Source organism: Furipterus horrens, unplaced genomic scaffold, assembly GCF_987537825.1.
Source record: "Furipterus horrens unplaced genomic scaffold, mFurHor1.1.pri manual_scaffold_9, whole genome shotgun sequence".
In the NCBI taxonomy this organism is placed as follows: Eukaryota; Metazoa; Chordata; class Mammalia; order Chiroptera; family Furipteridae; genus Furipterus; species Furipterus horrens.
Genome location: NW_028327179.1, coordinates 85,778,362 through 85,804,641, shown reverse-complemented (window position 1 = coordinate 85,804,641; position 26,280 = coordinate 85,778,362). Strand labels below are relative to the sequence as shown.

Below are 26,280 nucleotides of genomic sequence, written 5' to 3'. Positions count from 1 at the left end.
ACCTAATTTTCTGATTTACTTTTTAGCTTGTATCTTTGATTGATTACGTCACCACCACATTTGGCCAGTCACAGGATGAAACAGCTATGATGAGAGACTTTGAATTAACTTCTTATTAACACCTCCCCAACCCCCCCAGGTAATGCAAAAAAGATGTGTGCCAAGTTCTATCAAGTGACCGCACGATTTAGTGACATAAATGACAATATGTAATATGTCCTACTTAGTTTTCAAACATGCCAGACTATGCTGAATCCTTGCTGCATTATTTTATTTAATCTTCACAACAACCTTGTGGGTAGGTACATTTTACAAATGAGAACATAAAGAATTCAAAAAACTTCATTATTTTCCTAATGTTGCAGTAGTAAGAAGGAGCACACTAGGGATTTGAACCCCACTCTCTCTGAGTCTTGACCCCAAATAGCCCCACTACTCCCAGCATTTTTTTTCAAACAGTCCTCGCCTGAGAATATATTGTTTTGAGAGAGAGAAAAGGAGAGATCCGTTGCCTCCCATATGTGCCAACCAAGGATCAAACCTGCATACCCTGACCAGGAATCAAACCCACAACCCCCCTTTATTTTTTGGTGTATGGGGAGATGTTCCAACCAACTGAGCCAGGGCCCAGTGTTTCGGACAATTAAATAATGTACAGACTCCTTGTAAAAAATATCCTAAGGATGCCCTTTCCCCTATGGCTCTCTACAAAAATCTCAGTTTCAGAAATACTGATTTAAGAAAACTATGAAAATATTCTTCAGTGTGTATTATCACTGCAAAAGAGAAGTTTTAGATTTATAATGGTAAGAATTGTTCAAAGATTTCCATCAGCATAAAAACACAAACTTTAAAAATCTATCTTCACAAATTTGTCCTTGGACTCTGAGGTCCTTAGGCACTGGCATAACAAAGGATTATTTGGGATTAAGGAGAGGGGACCGCCTTTGCACCCCCACAATCTCTGTTGTCCACCCCTTAGTGGATGCTATGGTACATTCTCCAGACCTGCCTGCAGTGCCAAGATCTTCATTTCCCCTGGGGCCTGAAGTGTTAGCTGCTGATGGTTCACAGCTGATTTCCTTCCCCAGGCAATTCTCCTGGCTACTCAAGGTTACATCCCATTCCCGGGGCCAGCACATTTCCTATGAGTAGCTGATGCGGGTGGAAAGGCTGAGGCGGGGGGGGAGGAGGGGCACAAAGGCCCAGCTTTTTACTTCAATTCAGGTCAAATCCGAGGGGCCATTCCAGCTTCCGAAACCTGTGGGATGGGCTGAGGCCCCTGCTGCAACTGCGCTGTGGCGCACCCTCTCCCCCTGCAGTTCCTCGCACTCCCTTACAAGTGTTGGTCCTGAGACTACTGCACAGTAAGCCACCTTTTGTGCAAATCCTCGGCTCAGGAACCGACTCACGACAACTTCTAAAGCCATCTCAACTAAACAACCCAAACAAAACATGATTTCTACGTGCAAGCAGCTTTAAGATGAGACTCCTAAGCCTGCCTGTATTTTTTTTTTTTTTTTAAGATTTTATTTTATTTTTAGAGAGAGAGGAGGGAGGGAGAAAAAGGGGGAGAGAAACTTTGGCTGCCTCTCTAACACCCCCAACTAGGGACCTGGCCTGCAACCCATTCATGTGCCCTGACTGGGAACTCAACCGGCGACCTTTTGGTTCACAGGCTGGTGCTCAATCCACTGAACCACACCAGCCAGGGCTAATTTTTTAAATTAAATGTATAGGGGTGGCACTGGTTAATAAGATTATATACGTTTCGGGTGTAGACTCCAATGATATGTGTATGACCTGTATATTGCATTGTGTGCCCACAGCCCGAAGTCAGATCACTCGGCCTGATACGTGAAAGCAAACTGAAGGGAGAAAAGGGGTGGAAGCAGGAAAACCAATCACAAGGCTACTAAAAGATGTGCAGGATTTGGATTAGAGTAGAAGTGAAGATGGTGAGACTTTACCATAGATTTTGCATGTGTCAAAGACAGAGCTGCCAGAATTTCCTGATGATTTGGATACAGGGTACAGAGAAAGAGGAGTTAAGAATGACTCCAAGGCTTCTGATTTGAGCAACTGGAAGAACATAACAGTCATTTACTGAAATGGGAATGAATGTCAGGGGAATAATTCACATGCTCATCAGAAATCCATGTAGAAATTTTAGGAGGAGGTTGTGAATTGATTGCTTAAGGGTGTTACTTTTTACCTGCTTTAACTGCTTTTTTAAAACTATTTTTAACAGCTTTTTAACATTTATTTTTGCTCCTTTTTTGAAGAATATAATTAAAAACTGTTTATAGTCTTATAAATGTTCAGGTACTTAGGTACATTAATTTCTCAACAGATCAATTATAAAAGTGCTAGTAGTAACTTTTCTAAGGTAACAATATACACTAAGTCACAATGACCTATCATACCGGTTTACAAATTTGTTAAACATTTTTCTTTATTAATGTCAAAACAGTCTACAAAAACAAAGTTAACTACATAACTTAAAGTAACTATATTGGAGCGATTCAAGAATGTGCTCTGCCCTGACTGGTGTGGCTTAGTGGGTCACCAGTTCAATTCCCCATCAGGGCAGCCTGGGTTGCGTGCCAGGTCCCCGGTTGGGGGCATGCAAGAGGTAACCGATAGATTTTTTTTCTGATCAATTTTTCTCTCAACACATCAATGTTTTTCTCCCTTTTTCTCCCTCCCTTCCCCTCTCTCTAAAAATACATAAATATTTTTTAAATCTTAAGAAAAAGAACACGCTCTGTATATTACTATATGGATAATCTTCCTTCTTTTTCTTTTCTTTTCTTCTTTTCCTAAGAGATAGCTGTAGTATACGCAGAAAACAAACCAGACCTGGCGTCAGAAATGCCTGGTTTTCTAATAACCTTGAAGGGAAAGAATCATAAAATTTCTATTAGCTTCTATTTCATCATCTGCAAAACTGAGAATGATAATGTTAGTAAAAGCAAACATTTAGTGAGCCCTTATTACATGCTGGGTGCTATTTCAAACACTTTTACATATAATCTCATGTAATTCTCACAACTCTATGAAGTATTAATCACTACCCTTACCGACACATGATGAAATCAGGCAAATTGGGTTTCAGAAACAAAATTTAAATCTTGACAATGTGTACAGTACTTTACAGTTTATAAACATGTTCATACTTTAATTTTAAAAGTAAGTATAGCATAGTAAATATTAAACTGAATGATATGAAACTGCTTTTTGTAGGTCCAAAGTAGTCAAATACCAGCAATTTCATAAGGTTCAACTATAACTATTATGCTTTGGCCACTTAAAAAAACAAAATGTGATTAATGTTTTTGTTTGTTTTTACTGTAAAGCACTATGAAAGGTATTATTTTAAGCAATAAATAGAACCACACTTAAATTATTAACACAATTGTGAAACCAAAAGGAGTATGAAAGGGAGCAGACAATATGGAAATCTGTTCAAATTACACATCGATCAATAATCAATAGTCAAAACTCCATTATATCCAACCCAGGTTTCCATCTGCAGCTGTAGTATTTCTGAGAATTAATCTTCTGAATTGTATGGGGATAATCTCAAGGTGACCTTATTTTCCCCATAGTACTTCGTATCACCTGATGTCGTATTTTTGTTGTTATTGTTTACCTGTTTTCTCAACCCACTAGAAAGTTCATGAGGGCAAAGAGTTTTCTGTTTTATTTAGTGCTTTACTCCTAGCACCTAGAACTGTTCAAGGCTCACAATAATCAATCAAATTCATTTGTTGAATAAAGGAGAAATTAGAACTTCCTAATTGGAAAGAATGCACGAAATACATTTTAAAATGAAGATAAATAGTGCCCAGATTTTGTAATGTAAATAATAACAAATAAAACAAACATTTCTAAATGGCATAATAATTGTTGCTATCCATAAATAGTTCAAAAGTGTCAAACATCTAAATTTTGAATAGTACCCATTCAAAAATCAAAATCCCCATAATTTGTAAGCAATCATTAAAATAAACTGTACCACCAATTACAGACAAAATTAAATTTAAGATAGCATATAATCAAAGATAGAGACACAGTAAGAACAAAAAAATCATCTTAGAATCCTTGATTAGGAAAAGAAGAGAAAAATTAAAAAATAAATGAAATTTAGAAAGTAGCTGAATGTAAAATTAAAATGACTCCATTTAAAAGTAGGAATAACATTTCCATGTCAGAATTTTTTGAACCTGTACAAGATATCCCTAAACTTAAAGTGGGCAGAGTATATGCTAACCTGTTTCTAAAGAAACAAAACCTGCCTAAATAACATTTACACTATTATTTCCCGTTCAATAAAAAATCACGAAAATGTTTCCATGACTATCAAATGCTGCTAATCAACCTGTAAGAATAAAAAATATTTTTCTCACTATCAGTTTCTCAATGTGATCTTTGATAAAATTTTAAATAATAGGGGAAAAGGACTATTTAATGTAACTTAGCATATGCATTTATCAGCAGCCACTTGGTCCTGGCCACAAAAGACATCCTGCAGCTGGCTGTCAAACCACCAAAAGCTGCTGTCACCCACGTTCCTAGTCTCTTAGAACTAAGCTCATTTGGGTCAAAGCAAGTCAACTGCCTTTCTCACCAGCAGTAATATGCTGGAATAAAAGTGTCAAGTATAATTCTGGCTGCCGAGATTTTGTTCTTAAGAACAGACTTCTAACTATTAAAAGGGACATTAAATTAGAGCTATTGCCTAAAAGAAAAGGGTTATCTGTATCTGTAGCTTGATTGGGATAATATTTCTGAGGTCATGACCTGTAATCAAACCAAAGGCAAAGGAAGCAACTGGTAAAAGCAATAAATATCACAGCCTCCAAAAAGAGTAAATTAAAAGTAAACTATTGAAAAAAATGAGTATGCCAAAAGCAATATATAAATAAAACTAGTCATACTTTAAAACACATTCCATGTGTTGTGCAACAGGGGATATTCACTCTGACTTAGTAGAGTTAAAAGTCATTAATACAGACAAATACTACAGAAGTATTAAAGGATGAAGTAGACTCATGTGATCAGTGACACACAAAAATGCCCACAATATATACTGTTGAAAACTGGGGGGAAAAAACAAAACAGGATATAAAATCTGCTAGAATGAATGTGGTTTCATTAAGATAAAAAGTATACATATGATTATAGGCTAACAAAATAATCTAGATATACTAAACTGTTAAGAATGCTATCCTTCTCTGCAAAATGGAAATATGAATACTTTACTACTGTTTTATAAGTTTTTCTCCCTTTAAAATAATAATGTAAAACAATAAAACAAAATAATACAATTACCTGTATAATGTGTGTGTGTGTGTGTGTGTGTGTGTGTGTTGGTGGTTATTTCCAGGTCGGGGAAAGAAAAATCAAACAGCATAATAAGCTTCTCTTCTCCTTTACCAAATGAAAAATCTAAAGCTGGCCTCCAAGCTCAGAGACACATACATATACCATTAAAGCTGCATGACGTCCTCTGGGAACCCTTTCTTTAAACAGAATACTACGTAGAACCTCAAAACATAAGATAAAGTGAAATTTCTATTACTGAGGGGGCTAGCGCCATTCATCCCTCGCCCCTTGCAGGAAGCTCTGAGGCTCCTTAGGACCCCACAGAGCACAAGTGGAGATCCCCTGGTTAATGAAACTTCCACTGTGCAGCTGAGAAACTGAGTCCCAAGATTAGCCTCCTGGTAAGTCCTGTGCCCTACAGAGTAGCCCCAGGGTCATTTCATCTATTAGCATTATAGAAAGAGTCTCTGGGCTGTGTCTTTTCCAATACACAAGAAAAGCTTAGAGAAAGCTAAAAACACAAATGAATTGGCCCAAAATACCAAAAGAAGACTGCACAATCAGAATTAATCAATGCATAAAAGATGTCCAAAAAAGAAAAAGAAACATAAAGGGTCTTGATACTCAGCATGATTTAAGCAAACCGCAACTCCCTAGTGCCTTTGCACATTTATGTTGTTCTGTTGTCTGAGGCTCACGTTTAGCTATACCACCCATCAAAGTAACACAGGCTGGAATCTGCCACTGAGAAAAATAAATGGAAAAAAGGCAACAACAGGGGGGCAATTTTGGAAACTAAAGAGACAGAAAAGATGTTAGTCAAGCAGGCAGGTAACTAGAGAAGCCAGAGATAATGAAGTCTGCCCTTGGAGGGTAAATCAAATTCTGTAAGACTCCAAAAGCCTACAATAATGAGCAAAATCTCAAAGGATAAATTCTAATAGCCATAAACACACCATTCTGAACTTTGAGCTAAAAAAATAGAGCATTTCAGAAAAGATAGGATAATGAAGACTTGTGTTATTATCATAAAAAGAAAAAAGAACATTCAGGGGTGCTGGTTCACGCTAAACTTAGTATGGAAATAAGCATCAGATGACAAGCAACATATGTAAAATGTGGACAATGAAAGGGGATTTCTGCATCAGCCTGAGTACACCTATATATAGTGCTGGGCACTTCAGTTTTGAAAGAAAAATCACATTATGTTTCAACAGGACTATGAAAAGGACCAATATTATAAGAAACAGTGGAAAAAAGATGTTTAAACCTAGGCAAAAAGGACTTTAGGAAAATTAACTTTCATTAAATACAGGGGTGGACAAACACAGATTTACAGTTGTGAGTACATGATAGAGTTAATAAAGCTATTCTAATAATCATAACCTGCATGTCTTTTTTCATATGAACTGTAAACCTACTTTTGCCCACTTCTATATCAAAACTGTTATGAGGAATAGAAATTATAAATATTAAACGGCCCTAAGAAGAAAAATAGGTAAGAAGTTAGGGTAGTGGTCAACAGATGATTTCTCTAACAGAGGTGTGAAGAAGTGGGTCGTCAGGAGGTAGTGCTATCATTAGGTACCCTCATGCAAAGTACAGACAACCTCTTAGGGGCACTGGAGAAGTGAGCCTGGCATGCATCTAAACTCAAACTAGCATGCAGAAAATAAAGGAGCAAAAAAACCTCTAAGGTTCTGCACAGGACAAGCATTCCTTTACATACCTGAGTAACATGTTTTTGAAAAAGCACGAGCAACCTAAAAATACATGTCAACCCTTTGGAAGAGTTTGACTGTTTCTTACAAAACTAAACATACTCTCACTGTATGGCCCAACAACTGCACTCCTTGATATTTACCCAAATGAGTTGGGAACCTTATCCATGCAAAAACCTGCACATAGATGTCTGCAGCAGCTTTATCCATAACTGCGCCAACTGGGAAGCAGCCAAGATGTCCTTCAATAGGTGAGTGGATAAACAAACTGTGTTATATCCATACAACAGACTATTATTCAACACTAAAAAGAAATGCCATAGGACATGGAAGAATTGTAAATGCACATTGCTAAGTGTTAAGAAGCTAATCTGACTACTATATGATTCCAACGATGTGACATCCTATAAAAGGTAGAACTGTGGAACCAGAAAAGAGATCACTGGTTGCCAGGCTCTGGGAGAAGGGGAGGAAGGAACACAGGATGTGGGGGCATTGAAACCATTCTGTATGGTACTGTAATGGAGAATACATCATAATACATTTTTCAAAACCCAGAGACTGTACAACATAGACAATGAGCCCTAATGTAAACAATGGCCTTGTTATATTTTTTCCTCAATTGTAACAAATTTACCACACCAAGGCAAGATGATAAGAGGAGAGGCAGAAGGTGGCAAGAGGCTGTATAGGGGAAATGCACTGTACTTTCCACTCAATTTTTCTATAAATCTAAAACTCTTTAAAATACATGTCAAAAACCAATCTTCCCATTAGAAATCATGGTAAAAATGGGAGACAGGGACTTTTAGGCACAGTCAGGAACACCTCCAATTTAAATCATCATAGCCTATAGTTAAGATAATGCTGAGTAATTTTACAGTTATATAATTTTACAGTTTATATAGGGTAGGGCAAAAGTAGGTTTACAGTTGTGAGTACACAAAAGTTTACTCTTGTATTATTGTATTATTTTCCAAATAACTATAAACCTATTTTGCCTCACCCTGTATATAATATATACTTTATAGTTTATATGTGTATTTCTAAAAATATGGTTTATATATGTACACAGTTAATAGTTATATAATGCTGAGTACATCTGAATGTATAGGAAACACGGTGGTAAGAAAAGACTAAAGAGATGGGGCGGGGGCAGCTTCATCCAATAAAGAGACAGTGTTGCCGGGGCAGCTTTCCCAACACTGTCACAGGTGAGAGAGATGCCTAAGACTTTTCCTCCTTCACTTTAAACAATGGTTTGTTGGGTCATGCTTGCCAGCAATAGCCTATAGTGGCACTTGTCTCAAATTCTGTATCATGCTCATCTTGCTCCCTCCTCCCAGCAGTATGATATGTTAATGGAGGTCTAACTAAAAAGTACACAAGAGTTCAAAGGCACTTAGTCCAAAAGAAGGTCCATTACAGTTCAGTAATCGGTGCTTTGCAGTGACACCGAGTTGCCAAGGAAAGATAAAATACAAACAGTACATAGTATTCTGGTTTAAACAGTACAGAAATACTCGTCGAAGGCTTCTTCCTGATTTTTTTAAGGCTTTATTATTTTTTTTAGAACAGTTTTAGGTTTACAACAAAAGTAGCAGGGAGGTACAGGTGTTTCCCACATACCCCCTCGGCATCACACAGGCACAGCCTCCTCCATTATAAACACCATTCATTACAGTACTTTTCTTTTAATGGTGCAAGGCAACAGATCCATGTATCTCTCACACACCAATGTTTCTCCCCCTCCCCTACTCTGTAAAAATAATAAATAAATAAATAAATAAATAAATAAATAAATAAATTTAAAAAAAAGAAAGAAAACAAACTACCTGGATCTGCAAGCTTATATGGACACAGAAATTTTATTCACTATTCTTCATAAAAAGTGATTTGTTTTTAACATTCACCTCTGTAACCCTTTTTGAAAAGACTTTACCAGATCAAGCACAAGCAGTGACCTACTGAAATATAAGTGAGATGTTTGCTTTTCAGATCAGATCCACCTTAGTGAAGATCCTCTTTGACAAATTTAAGGAACTAAAAAGTAGAGGACTCGTTAACAGAAGCCTAACAAGGCTTGAGTTGTTGGCTCTGTAGGTACTTTTATATGTGTATCTTTTCCCACACATTTCTAAAACCAGTCAATTCCTATTTCAATATCACCTTATATTTAGTTCTTTATTTCATCGTCTGCATCCACCAAGTGTATTACCCACGCTTCATTTGTTCATCCTGGTTCCACAAATGTCTGTGGAAAAGCTGCATAACCAGGCCTGCCTGGATGAATGGGGGACTGCCTATTACTTGACTTACCAAGTTTTTTCCCATTTAAATGTCATCATTTCACATTCATTAAACAAATACTCTGAGCAAATTTTCTGTGAAAAATCTTGGACCAGTAATTGAAGGGGGTGGGGAAATGACGCATCTGGATAGTTAGTTTAACCCTCAGAGGGAAACACAGAACCCTGAGGGTCCCCCCTGAGACTTTTTCCTGGAATCCATGAGGTCAAAACTATTTTCATAGTAACTAAGACATTATTTGCCTTTTCCCACTGTGCTTATATTTGCACTTATGATGCAAAAGCAGTGACAGGATAAAACTACCAGCACCTTAGCAACCACTTAGGGCAATGGCTCCACACTGTAGTAGTAATCATTCTATTCTTCACCTTCATGTGCTCACAGGTTTTAAAAACGTCAGTTTTATTTAAGAATGTATTGATGTAAAATTTTTTAATTTTATTAAATCTTTACCCTTGAGTTTACATCTTTTTCTATTCTGTGTAACCAAATGCAAAGTATGCAAAAAGCACTTCCACATTTCAAAAAGCATGTGTGCCATACCATGAGCTGCAAAATGAATTAACCACTTTTTCACAAAAAACACCATTTTTACTTGAAAGAATAGCTGACAGAAAAACTATATGGTCATTCAGATCTGCGTAATTGACATTTTCTGAAAAATCAAGTGAGCTTGACACTTCAAGGAAATAACTGAAAGTATTTGTTGACAATGATAAAATGTAATATTTCAAGTGATAATTAGTTTTGGAAAACCTATCTGCCACGGCTAGCTTGACAGCTTGCCATTACTTAAAAGCCTTTTCTAATGAAATCAGTGGTAGTGTTAAATAATGTGATTTTTGTGTCAACATTTGGAGGATCTGCATAACTCAGCAAACTAGTGTTTTCCAAATGATCACTATACATTCCAAAATCATGCATGATAAACCAATAGATTTCAATGTAACAAAGTACAATCATGGTTTCAGAAACCACACTGCAACTCACCTTTAAAAAAAAAAAATACCACTGAGTTTTGGTGTAATATCAAAAAAGAATATCCAGTTATCTGAAAAGGCCCTTAAAATGCTCTTCCTTTTCCCAACTACATACATGGCATAAGACCAGGTCTTCTTCTTATATGTACTTTAACTAAAGCAACATACTGTAGCAGCTTAAGTGCAAAAGCAGATACAAGAATCCAGCTGTCTTCTATCAACCCAGGTGCTAAAGAGATTTGCAAAAACTGTAAAACAATACTACTCTTCTCATTAAATTGTTGTTTTGGAATATAGTTACATATTTATTAAAATAGTTATATTTTTATTAAAAAATTGCACCTATTTTAACATGTAGTGAATGTACTATTATTATTTTTAAATTAACATTCTCAAAATTTCTTTCAATTTCTAATGCAATAAATATCAGAAGTTATAACCCACATAGAAAAAAGCTCTTGAGTACTAAAGGATCCTGAGACAAAAGATTAAGAACCATTGGTTTACAGTGTAATGAGAGAAAGAAAAAAACCAAAACCAAAAAATAACCCTAAGTAGAATGTGATGATGCTATAGTCCTACTACTCTTGGACATTCCAGCTCTTTCGAAGCTATGATACCTACCAGGCTCTTGAAATAATTTATTTAGCCTTGCTGTCAATATAAAAAAAAAAAAAGTAATTCATTTAGAAAGCATGGAAATGGCTCAAAACGAATTTGAATTGATGGGTTTTCTTTTCTCATTTTCTCAATAAATAGCCAGAATTAAAATTGGTTTTATTGCCCTGGTATAAACTTAGTAAGCCTACAAAGAGAAGTCCTTCATAAGGGACTATATAATACACACCTCTCTTGGAAATGCATTCTACACAAATTAGTAATGGAAAGCTATGAAATTTGGTTCCTTGTCTCTCAACAGTAAGGCAAAAAAACCCTAGAAATCTTACTCTAGCGCCAAAGATAGGATACCAAAATTGTCATTAAAACAAAAAGGACCATAAGCATACAAGCAATCACTGTGTTTTTAAAAACACACATTTTTGTTTATCCTACACTGAAGGATACCACTACAATAAACTGGTAGTGGTGGTGATTTCTGGAGAGAGAAGCTGTGGAGAGAACTCACTTCTCACTGTACTCTTTTTTTAAAAAAATTAATTAATTTGTTTATTTTATTTTTAGAGAGAGAGGAAAGGAGAAAGAGAGGGAGAGAAACATCACTGTGTGGTTGCCTCTCACTTACGCCCCCAACTGGGGACCTGACGTGCAACCTAGTCATGTGCCCTGACTGGGAATCGAACCAGCGACACTTGGCTCGCAGGCCGACGCTCAATCCACTGAGCCACAGCAGTCAGGTCACTGTACTCTTTTTATACTGTTTGATCTTTTAACTACATACATAATTATTCAAAAATAAAAATTTAAAACACCATTTCTACATCACCCATTTTTCAGTCTTTTACCTTAAATGCAAATTAATAGTAGATATGGATATTATTAAATAAGCAATGGACACACATCTCATATATCTAACAAAAGCATCGAAAGCAAGCTGTCCATCAACCTGGAAGTGATTACGCATTGATTACCTGAAGGAATATGTGATTATTTGATTGCAGAAGGACTATCTACTAATGCCAGCCTTCCACTCAGCATAACTGATGTAGTTGCTACTTCAATTGTAACCCTTTTCCTTTTTATAGTCACCACAGCATTTGTTTTAAGAAATATTCTCTGCATAGCACCAAAGTAGGTAAGTTTAAATATTTCTTTAAACCATGCAGCAACATTAAATTCAGATTTAATTCCTAGTCTGTACTATGTCCTACGACTTGAAAATTGAGTGACTTGTAACAATGGAAATGTGACAATGTTCATTTGGACCTAAACAACTAACTGCACCACATATAAATTTAATAATCTATATAACAAATGAAAAAGACTTGGGGATTTTAACCTATTTTAAGTTTAATGAGCCAGTCTTATGTTATGGCTACAAATAAATCTAATTCAAACTTGGGATACTTTAATCGTAGTGGCTACATGGTATCCAGGATACAGAAAAATTGGACCCACTGGAGTTTGTATTTACCAGCCCAGCCCAACAACTTGTGCTGGGTTCTAGGGCCACACATATCCAGGGACCCTGACAAAGTACAGTTTGGTATGTGGAAGGCAACATTTAATGAGTTAGTAACTACCATGTGTCAGTTAATTCACATGTATTTTTCTTAAATCTTCACATTATCAATGATGTAGGCATTATTATCCATGTCTTAAAATGAAGGAGATTCAGGCTCAGAAAGGGTAACATGCTCAAGTTTGCAAAGCTAGTAGGTGACATTACCAGGATTTAAACCCAGAGACCTAGGAAACTAATACAGCGCTCCAACTCTACCTTAAGCATACCATCTTAACTTCCCAAGAAGGCTGAATGTCCTAGAAATATTTAAATTAGAAACAAGTCAGAGGACTTTATAAGAAAATAGAGAACATTAGTTTTTGGAAGTCCTAGAGACTTTCTAACTATCTACATATCTGTAAGACTAAAAAGATCTTGGGTAAGTAGTAAATTTCCTATCACTGGATGTGTTCAAGAGACTGATGATCATATATGTAACTCTGGAAAGTAGAGCAGGCTTAGATGACTCAGAACCTAGTCCCACCCTGAGTTCCTAAAAATTATAAAATATCAGATGACACTGCAAAAGCCTAGTAATAAGGTAAAATATTATAGGTGAATTGTGCAAGGTTTCTACAATCATTCAAATAAATAATGACTGCTTGTTTTATGTCAGGCACTGTGATTGGTGAAGAGCACAAACATGGTAGACTTCCATGAAGCTTACAATCTGGGGGAGCAGCTTACCATCCAGCAATATACAGACAAATGTAAAATGGCATGTATAGACATATATGGTGACGGAAAAGTACAAAAACGGCGGAGATCTTGTAATACTTGCCTAAGAAAATGATGCTTGAGCAGAGTCCTGAATAAAATTTAAGTTTCTACTAGAAAGAGAAGAGAGGAAAAGCTTTCCAGGCAGAGGGAACACCGACGGGAAAGGCCTAGTGGTTAGGGGAACCTGGCAAAACAATGAGTCCAAAAGGGAGGTGCGGCCACATTAAGGAGCTTTGTCTTCATCCTAAATTCCGTGGGAGACGTGATCACACCCATGTGTTTAGAAAAGATCAAGTCATTCTGGCTGCACTGAGAATGGACTGGTGCTCAGCCAGAGTAGATGCAGGTGGAACAGTTATAGGTTACTGCAACAGTTCAGGAAGACAATACCAACTCAGACAAAAGTGGTACTGGTGCAAATGAAGGACAATTTGAGTTTATTTACAAAGTTAAACAAACAGGATTTGATGATATGGAAAGACCAAGATTTCTGTTCTGAGAAACGAAATGATGGTACCATTCACTGAGGTAAGCAAGAGGGCAACAGGGCCAAGTTTAAGAAGGGACTCTCATTTTGGGATGTAGTGCACTGGGGGCATCCAAGAAATGTTAATTAGGCCACTGGGTATAGAGAATTCTGGAACTCTATTGGTAGGTCAAATCTGAGTATGTACATTTACATGGAACAGATGAACAATATTTTATCTTTAAGGAAAAAGTTTTTAGAACATCATCAGTGTTCTTAAAAAAAACAAAACAAAAAGTCTTCAAAATCATGCTAGCCTAAAAAACAAGAATCACTTCTGTACCAAAAGCCCTAAATTAATACTAAGTAAAACTACCTATTTAAAGGGTATTAGATATAAGCCATTCATTTGGCTATAAAACCGATTTCTTCAGAATGACAGTTCATCTTGGTAGATTCTCAGTCAGAATTAGCTACTGTTCTCACATCTTTCAGACACAAAAACTGAAGACAAAAGCTTAAGAGGCAAGCCCTGACTGGGTAACTCAGCTGGTTAAGAGTGTCATCCTGATATGACAAGGATGCAGGTTCCATCCCCAGTTAGGGCACATACAAGAATTAACCACTGAATGCATCAATAAGTGGAAAACAAATCAATGTCTGTCTCTCCTTTCCCCTCTCTAAAATCAATTTTTTAAAAAGTTTAAGAAGCAAAAACTTCATACTTTTTATTCCCAGATCTTTCAACTCCCACTATGTTTGGAAGATCCTGATTTAAGCATCTTAACTGTCAGGTATAAATGATGTTTTTCTTCTAGAAAAGATTCTAACCTTTAAAGTAGAAGGAAAGAGAATAAACAAATCAGACTTTTTCCCCCCTTCCAACACACACCTCCACAGGCTTTATACTATACCTAGATTTTTTAAAAATAGCTAATTACTTTAGATATTAATTGCCATAACTTAGGGGACTCTAGGACCATTTACCCTAGAGTTGCTTTCCATTTTGCCTAAAAACAAACAAACAAAACCAGCTACCAGAGGGATTAAAGACACAACTAAATGCAGAGGCCGGGAAGTTGGGTTACATTACTAACTCTAAAGAGAATCCACTGTTTAAAATCTTAAAGAAAGTTAACTTTGAGAAAGATCAGGTTATTCTTTACATAAAATCAGAATTATATACATCATATACTTCACTGACGGAAAGCATGAATTAGATTACATAGCATTTTATATGTATATGTATAGAAAATATTTAACTCCCAATAGTTAATGCTAAAAACAAACTTTTAACACTTCTATATTATATTGTTGTTGTTTCTAATATTTAATTTGCTCTCAATGGGAATGTAACAACTCAGAAGGTTCCAAGGTAAAATAAAGACCAGTAATATATTGGTTCACTTCAGAAACTACCCTGAATACAGGAATCTCACCTCAGGTAAGATGAGAGCAGAGTGGAAAAAGGAAGTTAATATGTGAATGAAATTGAGGTTAACCCAGGATTTGGCTTTCATTCTTCATTAAGTAAGCTTTCATAGGCAAGCCCTTCCGCCTTTACTCCCAGTTACCCTTAACTCAGCAAATTCACAGAGCATGAAATAGATAATAATCATTTCCTGGACAAATTTTGTATTTGGAGAGAAACTTAAATCTCTTTTATATTTCATCAAACAAAGGGATTTATAAATGCCCCATTAACAATGTTTCAGGGCAAAATAGATGTCAAATATCCTTAGACATTACTGGTTCAAACAGTATGCACAGTATTATTATACATTACATACAGTATGTATATATACTGCATGTGTATGTGCACACGCACATACCCAAATCTATATATTAAAATATTTTTAATTATTTGTAGGTAGAATTATTTTTAATTTTCTTCTCTTTCTACAATGAACATAAATACATGCCTTTTTAAGAAGAAAATATCCTGTTTATTGTTTAACATGTCATAACAACAGACTCAGAATCTTAGAAGGAATTTTTATTTACAAGAAACTTTTAAATACCATTTCTCTCCTCTTCATTTTTTAAGTGGGGAAATAGGCCCAGTGAGGATAAGTGACCTCCCTACCCAAAACCTGACACTGAGTCCTTAGGGCCATAATAATATTACCCATATTTACATTTATTTTTTCCCATTACATAAGTTAATGCATTTCATTAGAAATAATTTGAAAAGTAATGACAGGTACAAGAAAGAAATGAAAATCACCTAGATGCTTGTAAACCAAAGAAGCCATTGATTTATTGTTTTCTTCCTAAAATTTTCACTATAATCATACATTTTCAATGTGGAGAAAACTTAAAAATATAGATCCAAAACTTAAGAAAGACAAAAAAATGTTTAACTCAGTCACATAATTGGTGATAGAATTATTTATCCTTGGACTTAGTACCCAAAGCCAGTTTTAGGTCAGGAGACTAGTTCTATGATGGTGTTTTTATTGAGCAAACCTTGGTTAGTTTTCAATTTGTGGGTTATTTTCATATCTAAGATTTATTACTAAGAACTTTATTTCATAATCGTTTAATGAAAGACAAAGTACCAAAAAAAAAAAAAGGGAAAAAAGGAAAAGAGAATACTCTAGTTCTATTCAGTTGACCAAAAAGTTTGTCTGTTTTTTTCTGTAAGCTGGCTCTAGTAGCGCTTAGTTAGTTGTCTTTAACTTCATTTAAAAGAATTTTGTTAAGATTGTATTGTGACAGCTGTCATATCAGCTTGCACTTAAAAAAGTTATCAAATCAGTGAATTTTTGTGCAGCCATTTTAATATTGAAGATGGAAGAAAATACACACCATTTTTGGCATATTATGCTTTATTATTTCAAGAAAGGTAAAACCCCAACTGAAACACACACACACACACACACAAAAGGGTTTGTGCAGTATATGGGAAAGATGCTGTGACTGATTAAACGTGTCAAAAATGGTTTATGAAGTTTCATGCTGGAAATTTCTCACTGGATGATGCTCCGCAGTCAGGTAGATCAGCTGAAATTGATAGTGATCAAATCGAGACATTTATTGAGAACAAACCAACATTATACCATGTGGGAGATAGCCAATATACTCAAAAGATCCAATTAATAACATTATTGGTGAAAATGAAAAATGCGTCTTTTATTTCATAGAAAAAACCATGCAGACTTTTTGTCTAACCCAATATTTAGGGATCCTCTTTGTACATTTAGTGAATGTAAAGATAATCTACAAACACAAGCTAACTACAAATTGTATAACACAGATTCTCTATGTTTAAGATTACCCAATATATTTATTCAAATCATTCTTGTATACCAATAGTTTTACAGGGTATCATATAAAACATTACAAGCATTCCATTATTGTCATTATTTTGGGAATACCCTATAACATAAGCCAATGGTATTTTCATTACATGGTCAGAAAAATTAAGCAAGGAGAGAAGAGATGCCTTGTCCCAGATCACTAAATTAAAACATTTGTACATTTTAGAAAATTTCTAAAGTATAAGCAACTCCCAACTTAAAAATGAATTTTTCAGTGCCATCTATTAGTTTTCTTCCAAAACTCACTTTCTCTTTAAAACAATAGTAGTCTGACCCCCCACAAAGCCTATATCCTGGAATATTTTTTAAAAAGAAAGAAAAAGCCCTCATTGGGTAGCTCAGTTGGATAGAACCTCATACCCATACACCAAGGCTGGGGCTTGGATCCCCAGTCAAGGCACATACAAAAAAAAGAAGAAGAAAAGAAAAAAAGGAGTCTAAGAAATGGCAAAATTCTGAAATTGGTTAAGCTTTGTATTAGCCTTCCTCCAGGAACCTTTCTTCTGGTGCTCCTACTCCTATCTCCTAGAGGTGCCTAGGATCCTTCCTAAAGTTCCCCACCTGAGACACCCACTCAGAATTTCTTTCCCTTGATCTACCGCCATCAACTAACACAAACACACTTGACTTAATCATTAACATTACTGAAAAGGCCCTTGACATCTGTGTGTGTCAAGCTCTCTTTGAAAACCTCGACAAAGTCATGGACCCGCTCCCCAGAGAAATCACATAGGCACACACACAAAACTTTTTCATAAAAGTTCAAGAAATAAGGATCACAGGGCCAAAATATATCCATGAACCCCAGAGCTATAAAACCCAGGTTAAAAAACTCCTACACTTTACTGTAAATATTATAAAACCTCAAAACCTTTCACAAGGAATCTGCATTTTGAGACTATAAACTCAAATATACCATACTATAAACTCAAATATATAAACCTTAACTGTGAGAATTTAAGTCCTCTCCCAGTGTTTTTATGCTCTAATTCTCATGAAAGAAGGGGAATGGAGGACTAGACCTATTTCTAAGCATGGGTCCTCTATTAAATTGGATTTTACAGGCCCTACCCCTATATTCAATAATGCTCAAGAAATCTATTATGCTTCACTATCACGATTTCTGGCAGATCAATAAATACATACACACACACACACATACATACATACATACATACATATGGGGTGGGCAAAAGTATATTTACAGTTTTGAGTATGTGGAACACAGTTTATTTTTTTATTACTTATTTTTCCACAAAGACAACTATAAACCTACTTTTGCCCACCCCATACATACAAACACATTCAGAAAATTTCTCTTAACTCTTAATTGCCACACCCAGTTTTCACCCCAATGAGCTCTCTGTAGTTGATGGTTGAATTTCACGTTGCTAAATTCCCTTAATCCCTATCTTCAGCTTCTTCAACCACACCACTTACCTTAATCCATTCTTTTTCAACTTCCTTCAAAAGGCCCTTCTTCATCCACCTGACCCTCAGATGCAGATGCTCCACAAGGCTGCCCTTAAGTCTTTTCCTCACTCTTGATATTACACTCTTGCAGTTTCTATGACCTTATGCTTATGAATTAAAAATCTCTTAATTGACCCCCCCCTTCCCCTTGAGCTCCAGCCCACAATCTGTCAACAGGCAGCTATTAGACATGTCTGATTCCCACATCTAGAATCATACCCTATCACCTTCCTCCTCAAATTCTGTTCTGTCCTATACATTCCCTATCTTAATCCATTTGCCAACTACAATCTTGAACTCCCCATGTTCTTCCCAATCAGGTTGCAACTTCATCAGCTTCATTTTCCACTACTCCCCATGTACTGCAAAATCTACTTGCTTTTTCTCAGACCATCAATGCCCTTCTCTGTCCTCTTCTCCATCAGTGAAACTGCTCCTCACTCCTACAAGTTCTACTTCAACATCCCCTACATGAAAAGTCTTCCCTAACCTCACTTATTCTCCCTGCATAACCCATCCCCTCCCCAGAGGGACTCCTCCCTCCCCCTATAATCCCAGACCACTCTTTCTTGACTCTATCTTAGTTCCCACCAAGCTATGGAATAGTTGGGCCCTTATCTTTCTCCCCTACTAGACAAGGCCCACAGTTTATTGTTACTCTAGCACCTAGCACATGTCTTTAATCAACATCTGGTGAATGAAGGACAAAATTCGAAAGTAAGGATACATTTAAGGTTATTTAAGTCCCCTAGTCCCTAGCTCATTACTAGTTCACTGCTTAGTTTAAGCAATGTTTTATGAGGACATTTCCTAACTTCCTCTTGTTCTTTGTAGGTTTAGCTGCCAGCCTAGCCACATTAGCATTCAGTAGCAGCAACTAAACAGACTCTCCAAGTTCTACAAAGCAAAGACTTTAACAACAGTAAATTACAAGCTCTTTTTTGAAAATGGTCTTAAGAGTTTATGCATATAAAGCTCATGCTTCATTATTCTGAAAAAGGCTTGGCATAGTTTATCCAGCAGGCACTACTGAAGTGTTAAGAAAACGTCCCCTTAAAAACTGTCAGCCAAACTTTGCACATTTATACCACAAAAATCAGTGTGCATGAATTAATCTAAATCCTATGATTATATACTAAATATACTATATATAGTAGGTAGCCAAACTGATGACCCATATAAAAGTAGCTCTTTGAGCTTCTTTTAAATAGTATACCTCCTAAATTCCAGTGATCATCCCAATCTATAAAACTAGATTATTTTGCCAGTATCATTTACTCTTTCTCTCTCTTTTCCCCACAAACTCTCCCCCAACATAGACACACACATACCATACACACGGCTTCCTTAAGAAATATCTGGTGGCCCAGCAGTAGTTTGATTAAGCCGGTTATGAGATCTGGGATTCTGGAGTAGATTCCTTATGGTCAGCTTATCTTTTAAGTGACTGCTGTTGACACACATACTCGCCTCAAGGGATCACAAATATTGTAAGTCTGTCTGAACAGCCCTAGTTTTTTTGTTTTTGTATTATTTTGACTTTTTAAAATATACTAAAATGTCTCTATCAAGTTGTATTTCTGACTTTTCTTCACTTCGTATTAATATTCACATTTTAGGACATTGTAGGTGTATGGACAACATGATGAAAAGGAAAAAAATAAAGCTTTTTTGAAGCTTTGGTAACTAAACTGCATTAGTAGGATCAAAAATAAATTAGCGTAATTCTGAATTGCACTTCAGAAGAAATACTCTTATATATTTCAGGGTATACATAAGCCACTCATTTTCCTTGAGCAGTCAAAAATTCATTTTCCAAGTTTTGTCCATAAAATAACCAGACAAAGCTTTCTTGTTGCTCCAGGATTAAGTTTCCAATAATTCAATGTGATTGTAACCTTCTGGAAACACCTGAAAATTGATTTGTTTCACCTCCTTTTACTTTCTCTTCTAGCCTGTTCACCTTAGTAGAAAACTGATGAATAAAAATATTAATTGAAAAACCAAGTGGATAATCCACCTCCTCGCTAATAAGGAAGGAACTATGATACATAATGGACAAAAGTTAATGTATATCCAAAGCTGCAAAAACCAGATTGGACTTAGTTTAGGTAAGCTTATGCTAAAAACACTAGCTTCAGCTCTCAAGGAAAACATGAAAGAACAGAGAGAAAACGTCCTTTAGTATAAACATTTTCTGAAATGCTTTTTTACAAAACCAAAGACTGATATTCGTAAGGCAGATTTTTTTCCCAAATAGTATTTATATATGTATTAATAAGCATCACACAGAGTCACACGCAAATATCTAAATTCAAATATCACATTTCCAGCCCCAGGCAGAGTACATGGAAATGCTTCAAGATCAAGTAGACACTTCTGACACTCACTCAACAGCTCCCAAAGTTCCCCCTTTACCCTCCAACTGTTCACAGCAGGCTTACCTAAAGAAACGAGATGTTGAATGTATGCATTAACTTCCTGTTCTCCAGAGGACTGGAGGGTGTGCTTCTAAAGGTTGACAGTTCATAGTCCTTCCAGAAACCAAAGAAACCAGGATGCCTTTCCAAATACTTGTGGAAAAAAATTTTAATTTCAGTAATTGCTGTTCATCATTAACATTAACAAAATAACATTTACTGAATGCCTTATTACATATTAGAAGAGGTATAAAAAAATTAATCCCAGACTCCAAGGAGCTTAAATTTCCCTTGAAAGTCACCCACTTGTGACTGTTTCACATAAAATACTTCTTGAAGACAACCCAAGGGTCTGGTTGAACCTATAGGCAATGCAAATTCAGGCATTTAAATCATGGGAAGTTGGTCTTTGGCTCCCTAGCAAAATTAGAGATGGGTGCATAATTGTGATTAAAAATTTAAAACCGCTACAGCTTTGGGTTCCATTGGAATATACATGAATTGGAAGGGAAACCTGAAATTCTTTCTCCTTTAGTCCCTCTATATCTGAACAAGGGCCCTCTTCTCCTACTCCTATAATTACTTCCCTGGGTCCAGAAGTTAAATTTCGTAAAACCTGGTAAGAAAACTATTCCATGAAAACTTCTGGCTTGGGGGATAAGAAAGTTGTTTTTTCCTAAGTGAGAATATGACCGCTGACTACTAGCAAACAGTTATTTTCCCTCATATAAGCTGAGTTTCAGATGGGGGTGGGGGAAGGCAGGTGCGATGAAATCAAAGAACTCTAAATGAGGATGCTGTCAGAAGAAAAAAAAAGTCCCTTGACACAAAAATTCTGCACACAATTTAGGACCTGAGTTAAGAATAGGTATACATTACACGTGATAATTTTACGTTCGTTTTGCGCTCAGTAAAATAAGCAAATTATACGCAGATGAGCCCAACAGAACTAGTTATATTTTCACTACCTTATAGGATAACACGTCGAAAACTTTCAAACACAATGCTAGGGAGTCAGGTCACTACTAAGTTAGCACATACAACACACGCAAAACCAGCATCTCCAAGATCCTCCTTCCCTTTTCCCTTGAGTGAGGAACAACCCAATAACTTACTGTTCACAGCTAAAGGAAAAGAAAAAATTTTTAAAGGTTGGGCAAAGATGACACGGGAAAAGGATCACTGTGACCACAAATGTCCTGGGACAAAGTTGATGACGGGTTCGCTGACACTGCCTTTCGCTCTAAGAGGTTCCCTACACTGTCTCTCTACACACTCAGAAAATGTGCATTTTGCTCTGACCACAGATAGACCATAAGGCACAATTGACATCAGCTCGAAAGTAAACAATTAATATATTCGAGTCTAATGCGTTAAAGGAAGGGATGGAGACCAAGCAACGGCTCCTCCAACTGGCTGGAGCACCATTGGAAGACCTAAAACCATTAAGATTTTTAAACAACTTCAAGTTCTGATGAGCACAGTCAGAGATGCACTGTAGAAATTCTGGGACCAGCAACGACGACACAACAGGTGAGACAAGCGATGGGCATCATTGCACACTTAAGTGGATAACGCGCAGGAACAAACCCTCGAGTCCCCGAAAGGCTGGGAATACGGTGTAATAACCATGCCCAAGACCACCTGAGCCCTTGTCTTTCCAGCAGCAAAGGTTCGGTTCCCTCCGAGGGTCGCGCCACTCCCCCTCTCCCTCACCCAGGGGACCACCACCCCAGGCGCAGGAAGAACCGAGGCTCCTGCATGGCCAGCATCTCAGCCGTGGAAGAAAACACAATGTCTCTCCTTATTTCTGCGTACAAAAGGACTTTGCGCCCTCCTCCTCGAACTGCCGCTGCTGCCGCCCGGGCTGCCTCCTAACTTGCTAGAAGGTGGGCAGCGCGCCATATTCCAGTGTCCCCTAGTCTACCTGGGTAACAAGCCGATGCCACCCCGGCGAGAGTGAAGCATCGGAGGTCGCCCAAAGAGCCAGCCTCCTCTCCCGCGGGAGACAGCGGCTCCCGCGCCCGATTCGGCCCACCCCGCTGCGCCGCCCGCGGCCCAGACCCAGGAAGGGCCGAGGGGGCGAGCGGGGAGCCGCGGCTCTGGTCCCGCGCAGCCCGCCCACCTCCCGCTCCCCGACTGGGCGCGCTCTCCCGCGCCTCCCGCTCCCGAGCCCGCGAGAAGGCCGGGCCGGGGCCCCGGGTTCCACCGTGGAGAGGAAGCCGGGGCCCCGAAAGTCTTGGGCGGCAAGGGAGGCCGGAACCCTAGGGCTCTCGGGAGGGCAGCGCCTCCCTCCCGAGCCCGCCAGGACGCCTGGGGCCTAGTGCGGCCTGCGCATCCTCGGAGTGGCGGTTTGACTGGGCCGGGACGGGGTCCCCCGCCCGAGGCAGGCCGAATCCGGCGGGGCCCCAGGCCCCGAGCCGGGGGCGGCAGGGTGCCGGCTGCGGGGCGGGCCGGCCGGCCGGCAGGCGGGCGGCGTGTTGCGGCTGCGCCGGGGCTGAAATAGCTGGAGATTGCGCGGTAGGGCACTCACCTCAGAGCGGCTGCGCTACCGTGGGCCTGCGCCGTGGAGACTGCGACCGCGCCGGCTCCTCGCAGCCTCCTGCCACCAGCGGCAATGGCGAGCGCTGCCGCCTCTGCCGCCGCCGAGGGGGAGGGGAGGGAGGGAAGCACGCACGCGACGCACAGGCTCGGCTTCCCCGCCCGGCAGCCGCCATGATGGGGAGGTCGGCGCTGCCTTGGCCGGGCGGTCCCGAGGGTGCTGGGCGGAGGGCTTTTGCAGCCCCCCGCGGCCTCCTCGCGTTCGCATTTCACATCAAAGGTTTGGAAGGGGTCGAAGCTACGAAAGCAACTGGATTAGTCAAATGTGGGCGCCCCGGAGAAGTGGCGCGGGCATCCCAAGATGGTTCCTAATCTGGAAAAATAGGAACGTTTCTCGCCCTCCACCCCGGGAATTAAGACTCCCGAACGTACACAGACAATCGGAAAGGAGTTTCCCCCCATTTTCCTCAGCGCTGCCTTGCCAGTCGCATCCTCACCCTCTCTTTGGAATGACCCTTGCTTCCTTATTTCAGACCCTTCCCGGGTATTTAAAAGCAGAAGTTTTTTTTTGGTGCGAAGCAATATATTAATTTATTCGCTCATTCATTCGTTCGGCGAACATTTCTATAAGACGCTTTATGTGCCAGATAGTGTTCTGGGTGCGCTGGAGATGCACCTGTTACGAAGATGAAGTCCTCTTCTTGAAGAGCTTACCTGAGGAGTGGGACACCCCCCCCCCCAAACAGGTGCCTGAGGAGTAGAGAGGGGGATAGCAGAAAAACAATCTAATTTTAGAGACATCTGAGGAGTGGTTTTGTGTTGGTCTTTGTTTTTAAAAGTGTGATCAGGAAACTACCTGAATAAAATCACTCAGGCTGATCATTTAAATCCTCGCCCCACTTGGTGTCTCCAGAACCATGGCTTCGCAGCCCAGGAACCTTCATTTTAACAACCCCCTCTATTGCATTCCCCCACTCACCTTCTGGTGATTCTCATGCACACCGGAGTTTAAGAATCATTGCCTAGGGAATTACTAAATATCCCAAAGGGTGTTGGAGAACGGCTCAAGAAAATTAGGAAACTTGAATTTTCAACAAAATTTCATTTACCTCGAAATCCAACAACTCCAAAGATGGAATGTCTTTTTAGCCAACAATTTCTAAGGAAGCGACTTGAGCGTCACCACCCACCACCCAGGTGCTCATGTCAGAAACCTGGGAAGGATCCCTCCTCTCTCCCTCAAGTCCCCATATCCAATTAGACCTTTAAAACGATCTTTCCTTGTCATTTCTCAACTTGGCTCACACTACTATTATCTCTCATCAAGATACTGAAAGAAAAAAAAATCAACAAAGAAATTTCGTGGTCTTCCTGCCACAGGAATTGCCTTCCTTCTCCAATCCGGTCTGCACCCTACAGCTTGATTTGTTTTTTTTCAAAAAGTCAGTCGTGTCATTTCCTTGCTTAACAGGCTTAGTAAGATCCTATTACCCATCACTTAAAGTCTAAAATTCTTGGAGGTGACTTCAGGGCCCTTTGTGACCCCACCCACCTCTGCCACCTCTGACATCATCTGTCACAGACTTCTCCCGCTGACTACTGCCAAACTCAGAAGCCCCCAGGTCACGCAAGACAGAAGTTCTCCCACCTCACACGCTTTGCGAGGGCTCTTCTCTTTGCACAGAACATTCTTCACTTTTTTCTCCCTTTATTCACCTTCTTAAATCTTCACCTGAACAATTCCTACTGCTCTTAAAGTCTCAACATTAATACCATTTCCTCCAGGAAGCATTCACCCATTCCCCACCCGGTACTTACCACTCATGTTTATTGAGCCCCAAGGATGTGTTATGCCCTTTTTTAAGTCCTTTCCACACATTAACTCATTTAATTCTCAAGTGAAGCCCATGAGGTAGATACTACAATACTATTATTATTATCTCATTTTACAAATGGAGAAACAAGGCATGTAAAGTTTACTTGCCCAAACCCAGGCAGTAAGACGTGGAGCCTAGTTTGAAAGCCTGACCTAGAGTTGTGCTTTTAATCATTACCAGGGTTTTTCAGGTTGCTGGTCGATATCTACTGATAAAGCACAAGATTAACTTAGTGAGTTGTGACCAGCATTTCATACAAGAAACAGAAACTATTGGAGGACAACAAACTTTGAAAGGCTCTTGTTTTGTGAAACATTTATTTCAGCTGTAAAAATGTATGTACATAGGTGTATGTATTTGCACTGGACCATGATATAATATGCATTTCTTATTGGATTATAGTTGCAAAATGTTAAAAAGCACTGTCTTTCTCTTTCTGTACAGTTCTCAGACCATTCATACATCCACCATGATCTGGAGCTGCAGGAGGGCAGGGATTTGTCTTGTTCGTGACTGTATCCCAGCATCTTCTGCAATGCCTGACTCACACACAGTAGACCTTCGATAATCATATAATGAAAGACCTCTGTGCCTATTATGCAAATTACTTTCTTAAAAAAAAACAAAGAGCCTGGGAACCCCAGTTGCTCTGCCCAAAAGCCTCTTCAGTCTGGATGACCTTAGAAAAAGAAGAAAAATTTACCCTAGTAGGTTAAAGAACTGGATTCTAACAAAATAGTAGTGATCATCCTCAGCACAAGGGAGTCAGAAATTGTAAACAATGTAATACAGGAAGAAAATTCCATAAGGTAAGAAGTAGGCAGAAATTGAATTAAGAAAGAAGAGATGACTTGGAATGATTTAAGATGACTTAACCTTGGGGCCCAGAGCAAGGAAAAAGAAGCCTAGATCCTGAGAATTGGCTGGGAGCTCAGC

General features: G+C 38.6%; 1 protein-coding gene across 8 annotated transcripts in view; it reads right to left on the bottom strand.

The window, feature by feature from the left end:
• Positions 1–23,560, bottom strand: part of NRF1 (nuclear respiratory factor 1) — a 131,046-nt gene extending 107,486 nt beyond the window's left edge. For 6 of the 8 annotated variants that reach the window (XM_090287505.1, XM_090287508.1, XM_090287511.1 and 3 more), the window contains exons 1-2: positions 23,460–23,560; positions 20,951–21,079 (exon numbers count right to left, since the gene is read on the bottom strand). The gene's annotated coding sequence lies outside the window, so the exon portion shown is untranslated. The remainder of the gene's footprint in view (positions 1–20,950; positions 21,080–23,459) is intronic. The other 2 variants (XM_090287507.1, XM_090287506.1) reach the window with 1 other exon arrangement.
• Positions 23,561–26,280: the final 2,720 nt, after the last annotated feature.